The sequence below is a fragment of the Crocuta crocuta genome, unplaced genomic scaffold (assembly GCF_008692635.1).
Source record: "Crocuta crocuta isolate KB4526 unplaced genomic scaffold, BGI_CrCroc_1.0 scaffold55, whole genome shotgun sequence".
Lineage (NCBI taxonomy): Eukaryota > Metazoa > Chordata > Mammalia > Carnivora > Hyaenidae > Crocuta > Crocuta crocuta.
This window is the reverse complement of record NW_027530512.1, coordinates 5,688,788-5,694,787: the sequence shown is the minus strand read 5'-3', so window position 1 is coordinate 5,694,787 and position 6,000 is coordinate 5,688,788. Positions and strand designations below refer to the sequence as shown.

The following is a 6,000-nucleotide window of genomic DNA, read 5'->3' as shown; positions in this document are numbered from 1 at the left end:
GGGGGGGGGGCTGAACCCACCAACTGTGTGATCATGACCTGAGCCAAGTCCGACGCTTAACCGACTGAGCCACCCAGGGGCCCCATTTGCTGGTGTATCAAACCAGCCTCTGCAGGATGATTTCCCAAGGATTTAACTTCCAGTGAATTTCAGATCTGGAAGATGCCTATGGTGTCATAAGACTGAGGAGATTATTGGGAGTGTCTGAGGGGTTCAGTTGGTTAAGCATCTCATTCTCAATTTCTGCTCAGGTCATGATCTCATGGTTCTAGAGTTAGAGTCCCATAAACGGTTCCATGCTGTCAGCTCAGAGGCTGCTTGGGATTCTCTGTCTTCTCTCTCGGCCGTTCCTCTACTTGCTCTCTCTCTCTCAAAATAAAACACTTAAAAAAAAAAAGGCTGAGGCCATTCTTCTGCAGGGGGAAAGAAGGGCCCAGTATTCTGCATTTTAACGAGGTCTCCCCTTACCTCCAGGTGATCCTGAAGTCTGGACCAAGCTATTAGAAATAATGACCCAAATCATAAAGGTCATCTAATCTCAAATCCTCATTTTACAAAGGGTCCGCAAAGGTTAGATGACTTGATCAAGGTTTGGTGGCTAATTTGCACATCTGCTCTCTTACTCCCACCTCGAAGAGCCAGGAGTCCAGGAAGGCTAGAGAAGTTCTTCGATGAAATCCGGCAGAAAAGCTCTTTTGAGGGAGTTTGTGACATTCTTCCTACCCAGGTCGCTAACCTGCTTTCTGACTTAGCCTCTCCCCCAGACCCTCTCTGACGCCTCCAAACCTGGAGAGAAAGTTGCCAGCCCACGGCGGGCGCAGGGCCCTGCGAGGTNTCGGGGCCCGCCCCAGCCCGCACCCTCGCCCTCGCCAGGCCAGCAGCGGGTGAGCGCGGCCGCGGGCCCCCAGCACCCCGGTGCGCCCCGGAGAGAGAGGGCTGCGGCGGGGAGGGAGAGCGGAGGGAGGGGNGCGAGAACCGACCCGATGTCGAGGTCCGAGCCAGACCACCGGAAACTTTGCCCAGGTGGGGAGAGCGGGGTGCGTGGAGGGCGCCGCAAACTTGTCAGCGGGCGGGGCGCTCCGGGGATTGGAGCGAGCGCCAGCGGGTGGCGTTTGTCTCTCCGGCTTCTTTGTGTCACCTCCGGGCCCCCGCCCGCCGGTCCGCCCGGCTCAGAAAGGGGCTGCGCTGGGGGCTCGGCCCTGATCCCCCTGCCGCCCCCGCCTGGCCCAGGCCCCAGCGCTCGGGATCCGCTGATTGTTTTCTTTCCTCGCTTCAAGCCTGGGCGGGAAAGATTTTGAACCCCGCGTGAGACAGAACGTGGAGAGCAGCGGCACAGAGGTTGCCAAATCGTGGGCGGCGCGAGGCTCGCCCCGAGTCCCCGGGAGCCCGCGGGCTGGGGCGCACCCGGGCTGGAGAGGGAGCGGGGACCCGCGGGCCCCTGCGCTCGAGGAACAGCCAAGCGCCCCCGCGCCGGGGGCAGCCCGGACGGCTGGGATTATAATTCCATTTTGATTGCTTGGGGTCTTTGTTGTCTGAAATTGCCTTGAGGGTCTGACGGTAGCACCTTTTCCTCCTTAGGTTATTTTCCTAATATTAAAAAAAAAAAAAAGCAGGGGGTGGGGGGGACTTGTGTGGAATCAGTGCTCCTCGAAAACTACAGGAGCTGCCTTAGACGGAGCCTGAGAAGTCCCGTGTAACATTTGCCTTTGTGGACGCTTGTTATTTCCGAAAGTTATTATTTCCCCTCCCCTAGTGGAAGGGAGCGTCGGAGCTAGATGCTAGCAGGCACGATTTTGTACAAGCACCAGCAAGTCAGAGCCGAACTGAGAGGGTTCTTTGTAGCCGCTCTATACTTTTGCATCTTTTTTTTTTCTTTTTAGAAGTTTGTTTGATTTCAGGCAACTTTCATCTGCTTTTTTGAAAGTTTCCATAGCTCCGAAGTCCTCCTTGCAGTGACTATATGGTTGTGCGAGGATGAGTTCGGCTACTTTCAGGGTTGGGGATTGCAGTGAAACCTCTAAACCACACCTGGCCCTTTCCCACTCTGGGTCCCTGCCATTCAGACCTTGTGAATATCGTCAGGAGAGGGTGTTCACCTTTTATGAGATGGAATATTTGGCGTGTTTTTGTCCTTGAATGCATGACTCCTTCTTTAGTTTTATTTCTGGAAAACTGTTGGGACTTCCCGAGACTTTTCCCCGAGATGAGCACTAAATGGCCTTAGCCCCGCCATTATGCCCCTACCCCAAAGCACCACGAGGGAGAAGGGCGCTGGTGTAATCCTCATTACGCTTTTTTGTGATAAAGACTCTGGAGATGTCAACATCAATTAAAAGGGGGGAAATTCTTAGTTCTTTGCTCACCTGTTTGAGTTAACTGAGCTTTATTTGAATTCAATAAAAATAAAAATCAAACCAGTTTGGGTCAGCTTAGCCTTGTACATTAAGATTACTAAAAAAAAAAATCATGTGAGTTCACCCACTCATAAATTTTACAAGCATTTCAGTGCGTTAAGCTAATTGTGTTTGGAGGATATTGCAGTATGTTTAAAGAATCAAGTCACAATGGGATTATCTTAGCTGGTGCCCCCAGAAGTTTAAGTTTATTTATTAATTTTTTAAATGTTTATTTATTTTTGAGAAAGAGAGTGTGAGGGGGGTAAGGGCAGAGAGAGAGGGAGACACAGAATCTGAAGCGGGCTCCAGGCTCTGAGCTGTGAGCGCAGTGCCGGAAGTGGGGCTCCAACTCATAAACCGTGAGGTCGTGACCTGAGCCGAAGTCAGATGCTTAACCCACTGAGCCACCCAGGTGCCCCTGTAGTAGCTTAACAGTTTAAAGTGAAGCTCAAAAATAGAATCCGCCATGCCTTAAAAGTAAGGAAAAGGGTGAAAAGCAATTGATCAATTTGTCGTTACTCATCATATGTTTTTAATATAGATTTTTAATCATTTCACAAAATTATTCATTTCCTCAAGTAAGCTTTTACCAAATGTCAGCCACTGCGCTGAAACCTGGGGTTCCAAATAATAATGGTTACCATTTATGGAGTGCTTGTTCTGTACCAGTAAATGCTTTGCATAGATTAGCTCATTCATCGAATCCGTATTTGTTGAGTGCCTACGACGCATTGTGCTGGGTGCTGAAGGTATAACAGCGCACAGGACTGCCAGCAGTGGGGCAGATCTGGGGAAGAGCCACAGAACGTGGAAAACATTAGCAAACTAATTGCAGATTTTAAAATGCCAATCAGATCACGCACTTAAGACAGGCCTGACGGTGGGCCCGGAGCTTACCCCATCCCGTCCTCCTCATTCCCCAGTCATTCACCGTTTTGCTCTTATCTGCTGCTCTTGCACATACTTCCACAGCCAAGCCAGTTTCGTGGCTGTTTGAGGTCCCTTCGGACCTGCTGTTGCCTCTGCCTGGAATGCCCCTGGCACAGCCCTCCTGTCTGTGTGGTTCCCTCCCTGACCCCCTTCTTTATTCATTATTGTGTTTTCAGGGGCACCTGGGTGGCTTAGCTGGTTGAGCATCCGACTCTTGATTTCAGCTCAGGTCATGATCTCACAGTTCACGGGTTCGTGCCGGGAGCTGGGCTCTGCACTGACGGCACGGAGCCTGCTTGAGATTCTCTCTCTCCACTTCTCTCTCTCTCTCTCTCTGCCTCTTCCATGCTCTCTCTCTCTCTCTCAAAGTAAATAAATAAACTTAAAAATTTTTGTGATCTCAGTGAGCCTTGGCAAAACCCCAGATTTAAAATCACAGCCCCTCTTGCAACCCCCATCTCCTTTCCCCTGTTCACAATTTATTTTTCTCAATGGCATTTATGACCCTGGAACTAACATACTCTATGGTTTTTACTCATTTGTTAATGGTCTGTCTTCCCCGCTGGATTGCTCTCCATCTGTGCTGTCGTGGTCACTGTCGTGTCCTCAGAATCTGGAACGGTGCCTGGCGTGCAGTAGGTCCTTAAGAGCTATTTGTTGAGTGACTGTTGAAAGAAAGAAAGAGACAATGGGATGCGGAGACTGAGACCAGGGGATCCTATGTGAATAGTGAGAAGGCTTCTCTGTGGAGCTGACATTTAAGCTGTGTCTTTGATGAGAAGGAAACAGGAGATGGTGGGGAGAATAGAGACACGGAAGATCAGGAGAGGAAATAGCTTTGAGTCAGGAACGAGCCTGGCCGTGTGTGGGTTTATTGGTAGTGGGAGAAGGTGGTTGTGCCTCAGCACTGTCAGCTGGAGGGGAAGAACTAAGTGAAGATAGAGCGGTAATCAGGGGAAGGATCAAGCAGGACCTTCCTTGTAGCCAAGGTTTGGATAAATTCACGTTGAATCCTCACATACCCTATTAGCCCTGTTTCACAGTTTATAAAACCGGGGATCAGGTAACTTTCTGAGGTTGCCTGGTAGGTGAATGGCAGAGCCTAGGCTCGGAAGCCAGGCTCGCCAACTTCAAAACACTTATATTTGACCACAGTGCCAACATCAAAAGGCAGAGTCCCTGTCCTAATGGACGAGTCATTGCAACATATGCGTGGCCGTGCTGGAAAAGATGTATTCTTCGGGACTGTGGTAGGAGAGAAACACCCCATTCTTCCTGGGAGTGGAACAGGCCAAACTGGAAACACTAAGTCATTTTTTCTTTCTTTATTATTATGAACTATTTCAGATTGGCTACATCTTAATTAAGAAGTAACGTTAATGTTAAATGCGATACCCTAGTGTTTGGGGTTTCACTGTGTGCTCACTTTTTATTCTTGCTTGCTTTCATATCAACCAATGACCTGTGACATATGCCCCCCTTTCCTACTTTTACCAAGTAAAGGAGCATGTCTCCGGAATAGGGTAGAATCACTTATGTTTAAAGCCTGTGATTCTTCACTGGATTGCAGGTTATGTTCTTTTTTGATTGTTATCTTAAACTGTCTGCACTTGGCTGTTTGATTTGATAATTCCTTTTAAAAAATTTTTTTCAAGTTTGTTTATTTTGAGAGAGACAGAGACAGCGTGAGTGGGGGAGGGGGAGAGAGAGAGGGAGAGAGAGAATCCCAAGCAGGCTTCGCACTGTCAGCGCAGAGCCTGACTCGGGGCTCAAACTCACGAAACCGTGAGGTCATGACCTGAGCTGTAACTGAGAGTCAGATGCTTAACTGACTGAACCACTCAGGCATCCCTAGTGTGATAATTCTTACACTGGCTCCGTTGAGTATAATTGACACATGGTAAGCCTCACATGTGTAGAGTGTAAAATTCGCTACGTTTTTTACTTTTTTTTTTAACTATTTTTTATTTATTTCTAGGAGAGAGAGAGACCGCGTGAGCAGGGGAGGGTCAGAGAGAGAGGGAGACACAGACTCTGAAATAGGCTCCAGGCTCTGAGCTGGCAGTCAGCACAGAGCCTGACGTGGGGCTCGAACCCACGAACCGCGAGATCATGACCTAAGCGAAAGTTGGACGCTTAACTGACTAAGCCACCCAGGCGCCCCCATTTTTTACTTATATATAGACCTGTGAAACCATCTCCCCCTGGGCCCCTCCCTACACCTGCATTTTCCTACCCCAGACAACCAAAGATAGCTTTCTGACCCTATGGATTAATTTGTATTTTTAGAATTTTATATAAATGGAATCATATAGCATGGTCTCTTTTTTGTCTGTCTTCTTTCACTTAGTATAATAATTTTGAGATTCCTCCATCTTGTGTGTATCAATGATTCATTCCTTTTTGTTGTTAAATGTTACTCCATTGTATGGATATACCCCAGTTCATTCGTCCATACACCCATTGATTGGCATTTGGCTTTTTTCCCCCAGTTTTTGGCTATTAAAAGTAAAGCTATTATACAGTCTTGTCTAGGCATCTACTTTTATTTCCCCTAAGTAAGTGTTTAGGAGTGGAATGCCTAGATCATACGGTAGATATATGTTTTGCAGTGGTTATACCATTTTATATCCCCCAAGTTGTGTATGAGACTTCTACATCCTTGCCAACACTT

General features: G+C 48.2%; 1 protein-coding gene across 1 annotated transcript in view; it reads left to right on the top strand.

The window, feature by feature from the left end:
- Positions 1–845: 845 nt before the first annotated feature.
- SYNE2 (spectrin repeat containing nuclear envelope protein 2) overlaps positions 846–6,000 on the top strand; it is a 336,140-nt gene continuing 330,985 nt past the window's right edge. Inside the window, exon 1 of the mRNA XM_077767198.1 lies at positions 846–884. The gene's annotated coding sequence lies outside the window, so the exon portion shown is untranslated. The remainder of the gene's footprint in view (positions 885–6,000) is intronic.